General features: G+C 35.5%; 1 protein-coding gene across 1 annotated transcript in view; it reads right to left on the bottom strand.

The window, feature by feature from the left end:
• The window catches only part of LOC113514148 (uncharacterized), a 55,480-nt gene extending 46,085 nt beyond the window's left edge, over positions 1-9,395 (bottom strand). Inside the window, exon 1 of the mRNA XM_052892626.1 lies at positions 9,283-9,395. The gene's annotated coding sequence lies outside the window, so the exon portion shown is untranslated. The remainder of the gene's footprint in view (positions 1-9,282) is intronic.
• Positions 9,396-20,956: the final 11,561 nt, after the last annotated feature.

Below are 20,956 nucleotides of genomic sequence, written 5' to 3'. Positions count from 1 at the left end.
CTCTCCAATTTTTTTCCACGTGACACGGACTACGGCCTGCCAATGCTTAGGCTTTAGCTGTAGAATATGGGATGATATATAGTACATTATATTATGGTCAAAATGATTCATGTATGATCGTAAATATCGAATACCTCCTAAGGGGGGGGGGGGAATACATGGGGAAAAGCATCCCCATTACTAACAATCGACATAACCTTCAAAAAAAGAGCATATTCCTTTTTAAAAGGCCGGCAACACACCTGTAATGCCGTTGGTGTTGTGAGTGATCATGGGCGGCGGTAGTCACTTACCATCAGGTGAGCCGCCTGCTCGTTTGCCCCCCGTATTGTAAAAAAAAACTTTTCACCCCATTTAGAAGTATCACATCAGCTGGCAGAAACCTATGGCAACCAGAAGTCTGGCCTGTATGTAATTTTGTCCAGCATTTCCATATATACAGCGGGACAATGCGGCTAGCATCTTGGGTATCTTATCAGTCGGCAGTGGTCTCAAAGAAATTTATTGTCTAAAAAAAAACACATTAAAACCGGTCGATTGTTTATTACAACACCTTCTTTTGTTTAGTACAAGTGTTTTTCTAACAATAATCATCATTATTCTTTCAATTTTTAACTGTCCACTGCTAAACATAAGCACCTTGCCAGTAGTTGCCATACTAGGCAGGCGAGTTGGCAACTGCAGTTTTTTTTTAATGGATGATAATGGAATAGTAACCCCACCCGCGCTATCGGTATACACCGGCGGGGCACCAGTGAAGAATGATAGGTGAGGATGAAGCAGGTCAGTTAGCCCATCGTGACGAATTCAACAAGAATTGTTCACAATGGTTTCCAGGGGAAATCACGTAGAGGTCGACCTAATAAGGAATATTACTAGCAATGGGGATATCAAACTCCATTGCTAACAATCCTTTCCCCCCCGGCAACTGCAGTTAAGCTTTAGAGATGTTTTAAGAGGGACGCTGCTGCCCATCCCTAGTCCTCTCTTAGTCGACTCTTAGTACACCCACGCGAAAGGAAGGGGTGGCCTATTCTATGCCGGGACCACACGGCGTCTACACAGACCTCAAAGAATTTTTTATCTAAAAAAAGACATTAAAATCGGTAGATTATTTATTATAGCACCTTTTTTGTTATCACACTGTTATCCTTGAACAGATTTTGTATGACCGCCATACACTTGCTTTATTTCCGATTAATACATAAAACAACAAGAAGCAAATGCCTCCGCCTTGTTAACTTTCATCCAAACAATACAGACACACAACGTCGCGCACATCGAGGGCAATAAACGCACGACTTACACAAAATTCGGGTCGACAGTAACCATTTGGAAATGATTTCGAGAAATGTCGCCTGTCACGATATTGGATCGATTAATATCCGCTCTCATAATAAATATATCCGCGATAAGTTATAGATAGATACTCGTATCTGATCGGTTCATAATCTTTAACCGTGTACAGGAAAGGAAGTGATTATTTGGTGTTTTTTTTTTTTTTTATTTATTCTTTATTGCACAATAAAACTTTGTACAGGTGGCGAGCTTAATACCATATGGCATTCTCTACCAGCTAACCATTGGGTAAAAACAGAAAGCGTATGAAGGGCAGATGTGGTGAAAAATATGTGACATAATTATAGCAACATACTAAAATAATTATACATAATGATACATAAGAAATACACATATAACACATAAATACTTCTTATATTAATAATAAATTAAGTAGTTACACTAATATATATGAAATATATACACACATACATACATATACATATATATACACATGAATTTCTTTTTCAATTGACTTTTTTTTTATACTACTTAGATTGGCAAACAAGCTGACAGCCCACCTGATGGAAAGTAGTAACCGTCGCCTATAGACATGAGCAGTACCATGGACATAACAGAGTATACTGTTACGCCCATGACACTTCCCATGCGTTGCCATTCCTGAGGGCTCAAGTGTTATTCCTCTGTACCCTGTAAATTCACGCCATATCCCACCCTTCAAATTGAAACACAGCCTTGCAAACACAACTGCTTCACGGTAAAAACACGAATGGGGCAGAGGTACCCAAGCAATCGACTTTTGTACAAAGTCTCCCTCTGGTGTGTGTATGTAATGCAAAAATGATTGCGAATAAAGAAGTAGGGAAGAGAAAAATATATTATCGACCCCAAATACTAATTTGGATCAGGGTAGGAAGGTGACGATGATGAATCGTATATAAACATTAAACGTGCACGAGAAAGGAAAGAATTATGAGTCTTCATTTTTCATTTAATATAAAGTTACATTTATTTTGATTATATCTAATCGGTATATAATTTTTAAACATCTACTAAAATGGCAAGAAATTCTTAAGAATTCATTTTTATATATATATTAAAAGTTCATATATACATATATATGAACTTTTTTTGTTATATATGATCGGTTTTTAGACATTAAATGTACAAGAAAGGAGAAATAATAATAATTTATTCAGCTACAAGGCATACAAATGTTAATGACAACTTTATATATTAAATAAAGAAATTCTGTGGTAGCAACTAAAAACCCCTCATTCAGCTTAAGCTGCAGCGTGTTGCTGTAACGCTGTATTTCAGTGGGACCACCACTTGATAAGTAGCATTCGAGAAACAGGATTAAATATTTAATATACTATTAAATAGACGTTATAAATGATTGTTTCTGGTATTTAAATTTTAAATTATTTCAAAAAGATACGAATATACAGTACACAAAAATAATATTACCTATTAATCTATCTTCTTCTATCTTCTATACTTATAATAAAAGAGATAGAGAGAGAGGTAGAGAGGTCAATTTTGTACATGAAATATATTTCCAAACTAACTATCAGGGGGTGATTAGTGATCGATGCTGATGCCAAAAATGCAATCAGTAAAATTTTTGTCTGTCTCTCTGTATGTTCGTTATAGAAACAAAAACTACTCGACGGATTTTAACGAAACTTGGTACAATTATTCTTCATACTCCTGGGCAGGTTATAGTATACTTTTCATCACGCTACGATCAATAGGAGCAGAGCAGTGAAGGAAAATGTGTCTGTTACATCAAAACCACTGAACCGTGAGGAAGGACATGGGCTACTTATTTTACGAAAAACGACGGAAACGCGGACTAAGTCGCGGGCAACAGCTAGTATATAATAAATTCACATAATAATAAATATCCTAATATTGGATCCCTATTTACTCTTAAAGCTTAGAAGTCTTTAAATTCACATTTAGATCGTACAGAAGTGATTGTCACTTGCTTCATGCTCCATGGGCACGGAAAGCCGTCGTCCGGTTAACCACGTAACCACGCAGAGGCCTCCGTGTGCAACGAAAGTGGCCAAGAAACCACTGACACCAGAGGGCAGTACCCTTACACGAATTGGAAACTACCGATTTGTTCTTGGAAAACATTGATCGGAATAATTTAGGACACTGTAATCTTCAACAGACTCTGAGCATTAATAGTTGTAGCACTTCAGCTGCCCGCTAACAACATGTTTTCTAACTGCATTGGGTTGACTGGAAGAGATCTCTGTCAGAAATAAGTCCACCCTTGCTCACAATATTTATACATGCATTAACAATGCAATTTACAAGTGCAATAAAGAGTATAATATAGCCTTTCCCTAAGTGGGCGATAACGCCCCCTTGTGGGCGCTGCAGGCCTAAAGGAGGGCGGTAAGAGACCCAGAAAAAAAATGGGGGCGTTGGAGGCTGACTTATCTAAGTTCATCCTTACCATCACATCATCATGTCTCACTAAAATGTCTATCCAAAAATGCTTAAATTTAAGTTTACTAGAATAAAAATATTTCTTTCCACCTTCTTTCTCTGATGCCCCATTAGCGTATACCTGTCTGTTTGTACATTTGTTTCGCCATCACGCAAAAACTATTAAACCAAATTGAATATGGCTTCCTCAGTTGTATTACTAAAGGTTTAACTTAAAATCTAGTTTATATTTTATCATAACACGTTATCTAAAAATTTCCCAATTTACAATCTATAGTTTTCCCAAGAGACTACAGCGTGGGGTTCTTAAAAAAATTAACAAAGAGGTTTCCTCAGGGTCAGAAACGCGCGCGTAATACCCTGGTATTGCAGGCGTTCATACGCTACGGTAATCGCTTACTATCAAGTGGGCCGTATGCTTGTTTACCACCTTTTTTTTACAACACAGAGGGCAAACGAGCATGCGGCTCACCTAATGGTAAGTCACTACCGCCGCCCATGATCACTCACAACACCAACGGCATTGCAGGTGTGCTGCCGGCCTTTTAAAAAAGAATATGCTCTTTACTTGAAGGTTTTGTTGTCGTATCACGTTTTTTACAATACAGAGGGCAAACGAGCATGCGGCTCACCTAATGGTAAATGACTACCGCCGCCCATGATCACCCACAACACCAACGGCATTGCAGATGTGCCGCCGGCCTTTTAAAAAGGAATATGTTCTTTTCTTAAAGTTATGTTGTCGTATCGGTTCGGAAACACTGCTGCTGGAAGTCGATTCCAAAGAGTGGTTGTACCTCAATAGTATAAAGAAAACTAAGTTGCTGGTAAAAGCTGGTTGCATTGTAAAATCTTACATTATAATAATAAACTTTTATATTATAATTTACGTCGTTTGTAACGGTTTTCTGTCAATTATATCACTGTACTTACACAATAGGTAGTTTAACATAAATTCTTGACAGTCACCATGACTTTTTGGAATGAATTGCAAATTTGTTCAATAACAATGGAAATTATGGCTTCCAGACTTTCACTGCACATCTGTAGGCATGGTGCATAGACTATTATGCACGACGCAGGGGCCATGGGGACGACAGTGCTTTCCCTGATCGACAATGGTGATTGTACTTATGGCTTTCGTGTTCTTTATGGAACGTATAATGCTAAAATTATCCAAAACATTTGATGAACATGTGAGTCCGCATTCTAATTTCAAATTCTTTAAAATTCTTACAGAATTTTGTCTATGAATCGTCTCTTCGACCATCGATGTTTTTTGCACACTGTTTAATAATTTATTCGTTTATTAATTTCAAAATTAGAGTACTTAGATTACCTACTATTTCCGTTACTGTCGTTTTTTTTTGCTAAGGAAACTTTTGTAAATAAATAGGGTATACAACCGTATTAGTCACATATAACTGTGCCACAATTAAACCGAATCTTTTGTTTTGGATTATCATCTTAATTTATTAATAGTTCTTTATATTTTAGAAAATTTTATTCTGATCCTTTTTAAGGTTTATTTAAGGTCAAAATATTTCTATTAATATTTATAATAAATGTGAAAGTTTGTAACGATGGATAAAATTTTATTAACAAAATTCTATTTATTTAACTATAAACTTAAATTTTTATAAAACATATTTTGAAAAAGCACAGTATATAAACACAGTATATTTTATTTAAAACAAACTCTTTTTAAAGAGTTTGTTTCTCTTACAATTTTTTTTTTTTATATTTGTTAATAATATTCTTTCAAGAAACTGGCAACCCTAAAGCAGATAGCTAGTGCGGATACATTGCATCTAAGAATTATATAACTTACATTAATGCAAATAAAACCTCGAAATAGCATATATATATATATTATTCATAGACAATCACCACTTAATACGACATATCATAAAGTAAAATCTGCATACAGAAGATTCGTTACATATCGTTAGCCCGGTATAATTGGACAGCGATACGATCATCCGACGATATTATATCGTTTCTAACATTTTTACATATCGTACAAGCCAATTATGTACGGTACTTTGTGAAATCTGACTGCCATTTATTGGAATTCCTACTAAAATTACTATGTTTAGAATGGCAATTTCTACTAAATAATAAAAAGGGCTGCATTAGTTACAGTATTTTAAAATGGCAATTGATTCTTTACTCTCTAAATAATTAAAGATTGTATGCAACAAAAAACCGATTTAAATTTTTTTTTATACAACTTAAAATGGCAAACAAGCTAACGGCCCACCTGATGGAAAGTGGTAACCGTCGCCTAATAATATGAGCAGTACCATGGACACAACAGAGTATACTGTTTCACCCATGATACCCCCCATGCGTTGCCATTCCTGAGGACTCAGGTGTTATTCCTCTGTATCCAGTAAAAACACGCCATATCCCACACTTCAAACGTTCTCTCGGCTCTTGATAAATCTATCATCGTACGGCTCGCCATCGACAGGAAATTCACGCAGCCTAAATGGTAGCGTACAACGCGGTTTCAGAGATGTTTTCTTCCACGAACACTCAGATTATGGAATGAGCTTCCTGCCGAGGTTTTCCCAAGAGACTACAGCATGGGGCTCTTCAAAAGGGGGGTAAAGAGATCTCTTCAGGGTCGGCAACGAGCGCGTAATACCTCAGGTATTGCAGGCGTTCATAGGCTACGATAATCGCTTACCATCAGGTGGGCCGTATGCTTGTTTGCCACCTCAGTGGTGTAAAAAAAAGACCAAAGTGGGCACAAATTTATCATGGTAAAAAAAATATCAAAATCAGCTTCCTCATTATCGTATCAGCTTTTAGCCGTCCACTGCTGAACATAAGCCTCCCCTTGGGGGATTTTGCCCGTAACCGTCACATTTGGCAGGCGGATTGGCAACCGCAGTCAGGCTTTAGAGGTGTTTTCAGAGGGACGCTGCTGCCCATCGCTCGCCCTCTCTTAATCGCCTCTTTTGACACCCACGGGAAAAAAAGGGTGGCCTATTCTATGCCAGGTTCCATACAGCGCCAAAATCAGCTTAGAGTCAACCAATATATCGCGTAAACATACTAACGATATAATATAAATGTGAAAAGAGTCTGTTTGTTCATTATCACTGGGTGCGTAAAAGGCTCAATCGATTTTTTTTTTAATCTACGTTTAATTTGGGATTTTTGTTTTTTAACATGTCAATCCCATAAAATCTAAACATGTTATCTACTATTATAATTATGACTAAACAATACTACTTACTAATTCACTTAAGCACAAAGCAATTTTGATAGTAGGAGAATGCATTATGCTCTGAACAATACCCATATCAAATTTATTAATATGTTTATGATATGTTAATCAATAGGTGCTGCACATCTTCAACTTTTCCACAGACATTGCAATTTGGTGAATTTTCTTTTTTCATTAAATATGCTTATATCTTGATGGATAGTGACCAGAGGGCCTACCATGAAATGTTTTCCGAAATTTCGGAGCCAAACGAAACACAAATTTGATGTTGAAATTATATAATACATGCCGTTTGGAAATATTAAAAATGTTAAAATACTGTTCCTTTGGACTTTTATGATAGGATGTATGACGAACGAAATGTTAAACTCCATTTATTGGACCGATTTTGGTATAAACAAAAACACGAAATTGAGTCCGAAATTTCGGAATTTCATTTCACGGTAGACCCGCTGATCTGATTCTTAAAATTCACTTAATTTTATTTATATGTAATTTACTGTCTAAAAACCAAGGTATCAGAAGAGGCTCACATTGAATTTCAATCGATTTTATAGGATGTCTTTTTTTATTACCACAAATGTGGCAAACAAGCATACAGCCCGTCTGATGGTAAACGGTCACTGTAGCCTATGGACGCCTGCAACACTAGGGGTGTCACGTGCGCGCTGCTGACCCTGAAGAAAACTTAATATACCCTTTTTGAAGAACCCCACACTGTAGTCTCTACTGTACTCTCCCATACTGTACCTCATGTTACTAATATAATAAAAATTTAATTAGATAATGTTTGTACATGAGAAAAATTTAAGAAAAAATATATGAGTATTCTGACACTTCCCTATGGTTGACTGGGAGAGAATGCTTTTAGCATTAAGTCCGCCATGTACACATATTTGTACTAATGAATAAATAAATAAAAATATGAGGTTCCTTAATAAGAGAAGTAGAAGTCAAAATGATCATTTTTATCAGAGGGAGACTTTGTACAAAAGTCGATTGCTTGGGTACCTCTGTCCCATTCGTGTTTTTACCGTGAAGCAGCTGTGTTTGTATGGCTGTGTTTCGGTTTGAAGGGTGGGATATGGCATGAATTTACAGGGTACAGAGGAATAACACCTGAGTCCTCAGGAATGGCAACGCATGGGGGGTATCATGGGCGAAACAGTATACTCTGTTATGTCCATGGTACTGCTCATGTGTATAGGCGACGGTTACCACTTTCCATCAGGTGGGCCGTCAGCTTGTTTGCCATTCTAAGTTGTATAAAAAAAATACCGTACAAAATGAACCAAAAAGTATGACCTACTGTGGATTTTATTTTATTTTTTTCTAAGACAATAATGATGTTTGTAAAAGCGATGCAGTCTCATGTGACTGAATTCTGATGGTAATCTTATAATAATAGCAACAGGCTCGTTTCAGTAATTACTCCGCCACAGTTTACCGGCACGGTTTACATTAAGTTTAACATTTCGTCTAACTCTTTAGTGGTGTAACTTTATTTTCAAAGTTTACTCCGTTAAAAATTAAAATTTTCAAAATACATACATACATACATATCTGTCACGCCTGTATCCCATTAGGGTAGGCAGAAACAATGGAATTTGAATTTTCAAAATATTATGTTTATATGCCGTTGTGTTAGGTTGACTGAAGGAAATCTCTCTTAGAGATCCGCCTTTGCTAACATTGTTGTTAACTTCTTGTTGTTACTGTATGTTTTAGTGCAATAAAGAATGTATATATATATGTGTATTAATATTATATTAATATAAAATATTTATTTATATATTTTTACGCTTGACTTGATCTTAATTTTAATTTATTTATATATCACGATTTTCATTGATATTTTTATTAATTTGGTTGCATAGATTTTTTTTTTCTATCTTCACACGAATACTGATCTAATACGATTTCAACTTTAGTCATAGACAGAAAACTCTTAATTAATTTTTACGCGTAGTTTACATATACGTGTACGAAAATATTTCATTATTGCATTTTAATTTTGTATTCAAATAAATTTCTTTAGACAAGCAGTAAACTAAATAACACTTAATGTAAGGAAGTAAAGAAGAAACTGAATATAAAATTTCTTATTTACATTTCGGACACTTATATTAATCTTCAATAGTATCTGTATTGTATTTTAATAGATTTTCTCAACCAAAACTTATTTTTTTTTATAAAACTTATTTTATAAATTTAATTAAGTATTTCTAAACTGTAATAAGTAAAAATAATAAAAAATACGTATATGTACTCACAATTTAAAATTCCAACAGCACTTATAAAAAAAAAAAAACAAACAACTGTGACATTCACAACACAATATTTTTGCAAAAAAAAAAAAGCAGTAACGAGTGCACCTCTCCGTCAACGACAGCGTAATGGTTAAAACTGCGCACGAGCACAAAGTACGGAGTGTTTTAACGGATACCACATTCTAAATTGGACTCTATTTGTTACTGGTTAAATCGTATTTCAATATCCCCACCACTGATTCGTGTTTTGATGTAAAAGTAATACGATATATATTTTTTTTTTATTACATTACAAAATATTGACCCTTCAATCGCCGCATAGGTAGTTCGTTGATTTAATTATTTTTCACTATAGGTACATGTGCGTTCGAAAAAAATATTTGTATTGAAGCTTGTATGGGTGATTGGTTTGTTTACAATGCTGTTTTCTCCTTTTCGATTTTTTTGTTATTTTACTTTTATTGTTATTACGTTACGAACGAATTACAATCATTTTTGTGTCATGTAATAGTTTAAGCGATACTAAAATAGGGAGATTCTCGATTCGTCTGGATTTTTTATGCGTATCACTTAATACATGATGTTTCGTCTCATATTATTTATTGTTTTTTTCTCCACGTATTTAGTTCATTTAATAAATTATTATTACTACTCGTAGTTATTTTTAACCTCTGTCTAGGTGTCGTCGTATAATTGTACTAAATAATTTTTTCTTTATTTATTTCCTTTATTCTACACAAAATATAATGTTGACCAGAATTCATTTTAGACGTAATGTACAAAGGCAAGCTTATCTCTAATAAGAAATTTCTTCCAGCAAACCTTTTCATGTAAAATGGATGTTATTTAAAAAAAAATAAAAATAGGCAGTCATACGATCTGCGTACATTGTATAAACACTAAGAGACACACACACAAGAATAATACAAATTGCACATTATAAATTATACAAAATACATAAACCCTGTAAACGTAGAAATATTGGAATAAATAAATACATAAAAAACATATACATATACACACACACATATATATATATATATATATATATATATATATATATATATATATATATATATATATATATATATATATATATATATATATATATATATATATATACATATACATAATACGTCAGCATAATAATAAGTAATACTCCCTTATATTTCTTTTCGTGCAATTCTAAGCCTATTTTAATAATTCTCTTTGCAATTACTTTAGAATTAGGTTTACCATACTTCAAGTTCCTCTAGATTTCATTTATTGGTATCTTATTAATATTGTTGTAATACTGCTTCAGACTCGAGTGGCCGTGTGATCCCGGCATAGAATAAGCCACCCCTTCCTTTCTCGTGGGTGTCGTAATAGACGACAAGGGAGAGCGAGGGATGGGCAGCAGCGTCCCTCTTAAAACATCTCTAAAGCCTGACTGCGGTTGCCAATCCGCTTGCCAAGCATGGCAACTACTAGTTATGTTCAGCAGTCAACAGTTACACGCTAATATGATGATGATGACTTCCTCGGATTTTGCTTCAACTCCATTCATAGATAGTTATGTCTTAGGTATTTCTGTTGTTAAGTATGCCATGAAAATAAAATGGTAATCCCGCTTCCGCTATCGGGATGCACTTGTTGGATAGCTAGAGGATACCGAGCAAAAATGTAGATAGGACAGTAACAAATTCATCAGTAATTAACCACATTGGTTTCCAGGACAAAGATCCTGATCCTCACCTATCATCTCTCACTGGTGCCCCGTCAGCGTATACTAATAGCGCAGGCTGGTTGCCACTCCAATTTGTACATATTGTGTACTACAAAAAAAACCAACTTCAATAATAATAGAAAAAACAAATTTGTTTCAAAAACAATTGAATTGATTTTGACGAAAATTATATAGAACTAATCTGGAAATATATCCTTTAAGATTTTTTTAAATCGGTTTATAGCAGACGTGGTTATGAGGGGACATAAAAAAAACAAATACCACCGAATATAAACCTTCTCCGTTTTTGAAGTCATTTGAAAGATACTCTCGTTCTCTTATTCATAAAAACGTCAAACTTCTCGTAAACCTATTTTGGTTATAGAAGTGTTTATGCCTTTTTCTTTCTTACTAAATTCCCAGTTTTAAAGAAAGTGACAGAACGCTCTAATAGCTAATATAGACTTGTAGGGGGGAAAGGGATTGTTATTAATGAGGTCTAATAGCCCCGTTGCTAGCAATTGACCCTATCAGGTTCCCCTGGAAACCATCGTGAACAATTCTTATTGAATTCGTCACGGTAGGCTAACTGACCTGCCTTTTCATTCTCACCTATCATCCTTCACTGATATTGTATACCAATAGTACAGGCGGGGGTTACCATTCCATTATCAGCCATTAAAAAAAAAAACTCACCTGAGTTTCAGCCTAGATAGTGCTAGTTGATATAACTATGTAATTTATTGTCTTTCACTAATATTATTCATATACATTTCAAAATCAACTTATCTGAGATCAAGCCAATTTCGTATTTAATGTGGGAAGATGCCATTGTATGGTGTTTGGAATGGATTATGTGAATTTGCAAGTATGATCTCTGTATATTATGATGTGTACATACAATTTTGTATCTTATTACTTTATATATAAGTTTCAATTTAAATATATCTGCTTGCACGACATTATGAATTTGATCGATGCATAAAACAATAGTATGGCGCATTATATTACAATTAGTGCGTATTAAATTTAAATAAATAAGTGAGCATGCATAATTTCAATATAACGTAGCAGTAACTATTGCATACAATTGGACTTAAAATATAAATAGAATAAATGCATAGAAAGAAATGCGTGCCAAGTGTGAGTTGGACTCACACACTGGAGGCTCCTTATACCAAATAATTGGGGGGAAAGAGATTGTTAGTAATGGAGACTGAGAATCCTATTGCTAGCAATATGCCCAACCAGGTCGACCTCCTCGCGGTTCCCCCTGGAAACTATCATGATTAATTCCAGATGAATTCATCATGATGGGCTAACTGGCCTGTTTTCATCCTCATCGATCACCATTCATTGGTGCCCCGCCAGCGTATTCCGTTAGCGCAGGCGGGGTTACCATTCCATTTTCATCTAATAAAAAAAAATATACCAAATATTTGGAGGTTAAGAGATTGTTAGTAATGGGATTTGATTATTTGGTATAATGATAATAAGTAATAATGGAATGGTAACGCCCTGGAAATCCCTGGCGGAGTTTTTTTTTTTTTATACCACTGAGGTGGCAAACAAGCATACGGCTCCCCTGATGGTAAGTGGTTACCGTAGCCTATGAACACCTGCAATACCAGAGGTATTACGCGTGCGTTGCCGACCCTGAAGAACCCTCTTTACTCCCCCTTTTGAAGAACCCCATGCTGTAGTCTCTTGGGATAACCTCGGCAGGGAGCTCATTCCACAACCTGAGTGTTCGTGGGAGGAAACATCTCTGAAACCGCGCAGTACGCGACCATTGAGGCTGTAGGACATGAGGATGAACTCCCTGTCGATGGCGACCCGTACGATGGTAGAGAGTGGTGTGTTGCTAGCAATAGGACCCTCAGTCTCCATTACTAACAGTCCCTTCCCCCCTGGTCTGGATAAGTTATGACACGTTTGTTTACAAATATCTCAGTCTATTCCGTACTTGTTTTGTTTTTCAAAACTATCTAAGAGTATGTACGATAAGTAAGTGATTAAAAATGTATGAAATGTCGAAACGAAAGTGTTATTTATTAACAGCGGGTGATAAATTAAATTTATAATTGGATTATGATAGTGAAAAGTCGCGTGATACACTGTGTATAGAATTTAAATGATCTTCAATTTTTTATCATTATTTCAGCCAATATCTGCTCATTGCTGGACATAAGTCTCCCCCATAGACTGCCATAAAGATCGGGCCTGAGCTACCTGCATCCACTGACTCCCCGCAATGCACTTCAGGTCGTCACTCCATTTAGTGGGGGTTTTTTTTAAGTTCATTTTGGGTGAAAATGAAATGGTTACACCCCCTGCGCTAACGGGATACGCTTGCGGAGCACCAGTGAAGGGTGATAGATGAGAATGAAAACAGGCCCGTTAGCCCATCATGATGAATTCATCAGGAATTAACAATGATAGTTTCCAGGGAGAACCGCGAGGAGGTCGACCTGGTTGGGTATATTGCTAGCAATGGGATTCTTAGTCTCCATTACTAACAATCCCTTTCCCCTCTCTAGTGGGGGGTTGTCCTCCACTGCGTTTACCTGTACGTGGTAGCCACTCAAGAACCTTTCTTTCCCATCGGTTGTCGGTTCTTCGAGCTATGTGACCAGCCCATTGTCACTTCAGCTTGCGTATCCTTAACTCTTTATAAAATATAAATATAAAGTAAGAGGAAAACGGACACGACCAGCAGAGTATCCTTGAAAAATGTCTTTTTTTTTTAATGGATGATAATGGAATGGTAACCCCACCCGCGCTATCAGTATACACCGGCGGGGCACCAGTGAAGGATGATAGGTGAGGATGAAGTAGGTCAGTTAGCCCATCGTGACGAATTCAACAAGAATTGTTCACGATGGTTTCCAGGGGGAACCACGTGGAGGTCGACCTAATAAGGCATATTGCTAGCAATGGGGTTGTCAAACACCATTCTTAACAATCCCTTTCTTTCAAGTCTTTACACTTGAATAGAACAGGTACGAAGTAAAAATACTCCAGTCGGCATCTCTCTATAAATAAGACAACTGTCTATAAACCTGCCTATTTAGGGTACTAGATAAATGAGAAGCCTCTTTAAGCGATAAAAATACTAGGCCTCTATACCCTGTAATTATATTGCCATAATCATCTGACCCCTCAAATTTCAATTTGAAGAGTCAACACAGCATTACGGCAGAAACATAAATGTGACAATGGCACCCATGCAAAATACAGACGACTGTTGTACAAAGTGCCCTTTTTTTTAATTTGTCTGTCAACAATATTAGAAAATATCCCAGAAAATGATGATGAAAATATTACCAGAGGAAGACTTTGTATAAAAGTCAATTGCTTGGGTACCTCTGTCCCATTCGTGTTTCTACCGTGAAGCAGTTGTATTTGCATGGCTGTGTTTCGGATTGAAGGAAAAACTACAATTGTCACTGTATGTAAAAAGGTTCATTTTGAACATCCTTATAAATCATAGCGTTATATTTTATTAAGGCTTATGTTCTATATTTTAATTTTTTTTTATACAACTTAGAATGGCAAACAAGCTGACGGCCCACCTGATGGAAAGTGATAACCGCCGCCTATAGACTTGAGCAGTATCATGAACATAACATAGTATACTGTTTCGCCCATGATACCTCCCATGCATTGCCATTCCTGAGGACTCAGGTGTTATTCCTCTGTACCCTGTAAATTCACGCCATATCCCACCCTTCAAACCGAAACACAGCCATGCAAACACAACTGCTTCACGGTAGAAACACGAATAGGACAGAGGTACCCAAGCAATCGACTTTTGTACAAAGTCTCCCTCTGGTAAATATAATTAGTACTATCGTATATGTACATACATACAGAGTTTAACATAGGCTTTTTAGTAATACTTGTAATTTATCTATATTTAAGAATATAGATAAGACAAATTAATTATATAAATAAAACTTAGTTTCTTAACGGTGTTATCCATCAATGCTGAATTAGTCAGAAGTTTAAGTTGGCATACAATTGCCTCTTAGTTTTAAGCGTGTACCAGACTCGAATTCATGATCTTCGAGGTTTATAAATCGAGGTAGCATACTATTGGGCCACGGTACTCTCTCTTTTATAGCACTTTTAACAGCTTATTTTATTTATTTTATATTTATTGATCAATAAAGATTGATTCGATTGAAAAATTGAATTAATCATCACCTAATAATGATCTATAATGCCTGATTTGCATTTTAAAGCCAGTGACGTGAAATTTGTTGCATCGCATTAATAAAATAAAAAAAAAAAATAAAACTCTCTATTAGTTGATTTTTTTAAAGATAAAAGAAAGGCTCTTAATTCATATATAATATTTTTTTCTTGTGACTTAGGTATACTATGCAATTATGTCTAAAATTCCAAAACCGATATTTATTATTCTTTTTTTAATCTGTAGGACAAATTCTTACGTTCCATATGAATTTTGTGACGGTTGTAGCTACAGTTTTTATTGACCTAGAAAAAAAAACTGCGTGTGCTTGGTAGCAAAATTATTTTGAAGACACACGAGTCCAAGTTCTACATTTAAATATTTTTAAAAATCATATGTTTAGGAACATGTTAAAAGTTTTTAATGATTTGATGACCGGTTTCTTTGACAAAAAGTTTTTTGAAAGCTAAAGATTATGATTTTTTTTTCATACCACTGAGGTGGAAAACAAGCATACGGCCCACCTGATGGTAAGTGGTTACCGAAGCCTATGAACACCTGCAATACCAGAGGTATTACGCGCGCGTTGCCGACCCTGAAGAAACCTCTTTACCCCCCCTTTTGAAGAACCTAATGCTGTAGTCTCTTGGGATAACCTCGGTAGGGAACTCATTCTACAACCTGAGTGTTCATGGGAGGAAACGTCTCTGAAACCGCGCAGTACGCGACCATTGAGGCTGTAGGACATAAGGATGAACTCCCTGTGAATTTTGTTTTGACAAACATTTTATAACCAACTAACTTTTACTCGCGACTTCATCCGTATGAGATAGATATGTTCACTAACGGGAATAAAAACTGTTATATTTTTCTCCACCCCATATACATACACCATATTTCATAGTGATTCGTTTAGTAGATAGGAGGTAACAAACAAACAAACTCACTTTCATATTTACAATATTAGTAAGGATTGGGAATCAAGTTCAGTTAACTTTGTGGTTCGTTCCCCAGCACGAGTTCAAATCCCAGCCTCCATTTGCATTCCGTGCAGCCAGCGGACGAGGTTTGAATATATTGTAAAAGTATACGCTTTCTACCGCTTAATTTGTGTCAATTTGACTCCTTGGTCACTGGTAACTAGGTAAGTATCCTGTTTTTAAATAAATAAATCGATATTTAGAAATAACAAATATTTCTCGTAATTTGTTTGCCATAAAATATTATATAAAAGTGTTTCTAATTTTGAATTCTTTTATTAACAATAAAAAATCGCGAAGAAATTCGGCGACAAATAATGTAAAATTGGGGGGAAAGGGATTGTTAGTAATGAAGACTGAGAATCCCATTGCTAGCAATATACCCAACCAGGTCGACCTCCTCGCGGTTTTAGAAACTATAATGGTTATTTCCTGATGAATTCATCGTGACGGACTAACTGGCCTGTTTTCATTCTCATCTATCACCCTTCACTGGTGCTCCGCCAGCGTATCCTGTTAGCGCAGGCGGGGTTACCATACCATTTTCACTCATAAAAAAAAATGTAAAATTAAAATGTATACCACTATAATATTCAAACAGATAAAAATATATCAATATTATATGAATTAATTATGGGTAGGTATACTTGAACATACGATATTTTCATCCTTATTTGAGAAAAGAAAGTCGGGAATTAACAACTAATATAGGAATAATTTTTATTCATATCTTAGCTACGTTTGCTAGTTAATACCACAGATAAGATAATACTATTAAATACCTATCGTTGATCTTTTTTTTAAATATTAATTTAATGATCAGCGACCTCTAGTATTTAGAACGTGAACTTCGTCTATTGCCTTGAGCAGCAATATCTACTGTGTACTGCGCGAAAGTTGCACTTCTATGTTCTACTTTCTTTCCATATACTTCCGATAGATGTCAGTAATAATTAAATTTGATTAGAAAATATAAAAACCCATAAAAATTTATAATTAAATATGTATCTAATTATATCATTGGCCTCTGAAACTATTAAGATTTAATAATGAAAAAAAAATAACTGTTTAATTAAAAGTAATTAATTTATCAGTGAGTGAAGTCGTATGTTTTTATTTTTATCCTATAATTTATTTTTGGCCAAATTTTAATTTTAATCAAATTAAAATTTGAATAAAATTAAAATTTGAATAATTAAAATGTGCATTAATTTGCATATAGAGAAATTTTGAATAAAAATACAAAGAACTTTATTCATAATTTTACTAAGTAATAATATAATTAATACGGAACCGAACATTTACTTAACAAGTCCTCCCCCTTGACGCCGAGCGGAATTAGAACTTTTACCTTAATATTTCGGCTCTTCCCCTTTTTAAATTAAAGTTTATTAGGGGGATTTAATTAAATTATTTATATTAATATTACAATTTATTGTTCGGCTAATGGAGTTCAAAATCCTTTGTATCAAAATATTGGCATGTTTTGTATTTAAATGTAATAAGGTAGTTACATTTTGCTTTTATTTTTGTTATGAGTGTATATTTTTATTATGTACTAGCTTTTTCATATATATATTCTTTATTGCACTAAAACATACAGTAACAACAATAAGTTAATAACAATGTTAGCAAAGGCGAACTTATCTCTAAAAGAGAGCCTATGTTATTCGTTGATTCTAGGTGAAAGAATTTTTTTAATTATTACAGTAGTTTTTGAGTTTATTTACATTATATTTAAAAAAAAAAAAATACGCCTACCAAACGTGGCGTTTACTAGCAAAAACTCCTTTATGGGGTATAGTTAACAGTAGTGGATAATTAATAGCTAATACAACAATATTAGGGGGAAAGGGATTGTTAGTAATGGAGACTGAGAATCACATTGCTAGCAATATACCCAACCAGGTCGACCTCCATGCGGCTCTCCCTGGAAACTATCATGGTTAATTCCTGATGAATTCATCATGATGGGTTAACTGGCCTGTTTTCATTTTCATTTATCACCTTTCACTGGTGCTCCGCCAGCGTATCCCGTTAGCGCAGGCGGGGTAACCATTCCATTTTCACCCAGCAAAAAAATATACAAAAAATTAAATCATTCCTTTTTAATAATTTTAATACGGAAAAAGAAGGAACTATTATATAAACCTACATATTTATTCTTTAATTCTTTCTACCCAAAGGTTGTCTGGAAGATATTGCTTAGCAATAAGACCGCCTTTTGTACTACACTATACTTATTGGAAATTGTTCAACATTTTTTTTTATACAACATGGAATGGCAAACAAGCTGACGGCCCACCTGATGGAAAGTGGTAACCCTCGCCTATAGACATGAGCATAACAGAGTATACTGTTGCGCCCATGATACCCCCCATGCGTTGCCATTCCTGAGGACTAAGGTGTTATTCCTCTGTACCCTATAAATTCACGCCATATCCCACTCTTCAAACAGAAACTGTTAAATTGATGCAATAAAGTGTTAAATAAATAAAATAAATAAATGTATTGATGCAATCTCTACCACCAATACACATAGATCTTGAACAATATATATTGCAAATTAAATTGGCAAGCCGACATCAATATTGGTAAGGCACCGGATTGATAAAATTGGCACTTGACAAGTCATCAATCTGCCTGTTAGTGGCTCAATTAATTTCTATAATTGATTCGGTGCTGCGATCCCTTTTTTTTATTTCACCGTCGACATTTTTTTAATGAATGTTTTTGAGAATGCTTTCAAATTGATTTTATTTTTGTGCAGCTTGAAAGGGCAAACGTTCTGGAGGCCTGTCTGCCTGATAAATGATAACCGCACCCTATAGACTGATACCTCTATAGACTGCAGTGTAGGACGACTTCCCACTAGATGGAGTGACGACCTCAAATACATTGCAGGGAGTCAGTGGATGCAGGTGGCTTAGGATCGTTCTTTATGACAGTCTATGGGGGAGGCCTATGTCCAGCAGTGGGCATAGGTCTTAGCAACATAAGCACATAGGCAGCAGTAATTATGATATTTTTTTTTATACAAATAAGATATACGCCTATGATAGCTGCGTTGCCAGTCATCTAGAAGTGTTCTAATTAGTGGTTCCTACTTCTGAAATGTATAGGTACATAGTAGCGTAAGAGAGTCGATTGCTTGGGTACCTCTGTCCCATTCGTGTTTCAACCGTGAAGCAGTTGTGTTTGCATGGCTGTGTTTCGGTTTGAAGGGTGGGGTTTGAAGGAAGGTGGCGTGAATTTACTGGGTACAGAGGAATAACACCCGAGTCCTCAGGAATGGCAACGCATGGGGGGTATCATGGGCGGAACAGTACACTCTGTTATGTCCATGGTACTGCTCATGTGTATAGGCGACGGTTACCACGTTCCATCAGGTGGGCCGTCAGCTTGTTTGCCATTCTAAGTTGTATAAAAAAAAAACACAACGAATTGACTTCGTCATTTTTTTTACTGCAAATCCCTTAAAAGTATGAACTACAGTTATATCACACGATTTCCACTTGGCTGAACTGCATTGATGTTTTCCTCAGGAAGGAAAGCCTGGCGCAACCCATTTCAAAGAGTGACGTTATCTATTTAGTGGCCATTGTTTTGTTCTTTAGACACCATAAAAACCCGAGCAACCCTTTCAGCAACTCAGTGTATTTCATTTGAAAGGGCACTTGGCTCTTATTTGATAAGGTTTGACAAATTATTGTGTACGTGGGAAGCATAATGAAAAATACAATAAATACACTTTCCAATCGTCAAAATGGCGGATCTCAATATGTCGGTAATGTTTTTTAGGGTTCCGTACCAAAAAATGTGGTGCTGGAAAAGGATAGAGGAAATTAACTAGAAAGATCGAATTAGTAATAAGTAGGTCTTACTTAGGGTTTAGGAAAAGAGACAAATTATAAGAACTATTGAAGTCAGATAGGGAAAAAATGTTAGGACATTTTACACGACACGACGAACTTATAAACATTATAATAGAAGGTAAGATAGAAGGAAGGAGGGGAAGAGGGAGACCAAGGCAATAGTTACATCAGGCAGATCAAGGAAGGAGTTGGTGTCGTGTCGTATTAAGAGGTGAAGAGACTCGCTGAAAATCGTAGTGAGTGGCAAGAGGAAATGAAAATAATGTAATCAAAAAAGGTATTAAAAAACCCTTATGGTGCAACTTTGTCCGTTCGTCTGTCACAGCATATCTCAGCATCTACTAATGCTATTGATTTGAAATTTGAAACAATTTTACATATCATTGGCCCACATATATTGCAATGAAAATCATTGAAAAACATTTTTATTTTCTTTGCTAGTGTGTCCAAAAGAAAGTAATTAAAATATCAAAATTGATGTACTAGTGCAGCAACTGCAGTTAGGCTTTGGAGTCGTTTGGACGCTGCTACCCATCCCTCGACCTCCCTTAGTCGCCTCTTACGACACCCACGGGAAAGAAAGAAAGAAAGAAAATGCCGGGACCACATGGTAAAACGTGAAGCCTCTCATTTTAGTTATTAACCTATTATAGTTATTAAACTGTTTTGTCTTTTTCTTGCGTACTAAATTCTCAATATGAATAAAAGAGACAAAACAATGTAATATTTAAAGTAGGTTGGTAGGAGGTTTTAGTTTTTATCAATAAGGGGAGGAATTTTTAGTTTATTAAAAAATCACGTAAATAAATAAAACCGGTAATACCTTAATACGTAAAGTTTCATCCCAACCATCTGGACAAGTGGCGATCTTCCACCGTGCGTTTTTCAAGGCACTTTCATTCACGCATAAGCACTC

The sequence above is a fragment of the Galleria mellonella genome, unplaced genomic scaffold (genome assembly GCF_026898425.1).
Source record: "Galleria mellonella isolate WM207_F2 unplaced genomic scaffold, CSIRO_AGI_GalMel_v1 utg1634, whole genome shotgun sequence".
NCBI classification, from domain to species: domain Eukaryota; kingdom Metazoa; phylum Arthropoda; class Insecta; order Lepidoptera; family Pyralidae; genus Galleria; species Galleria mellonella.
The sequence above is the reverse complement of the archived record's forward strand: the minus strand, read 5'-3'. Positions and strand labels throughout refer to the sequence as shown.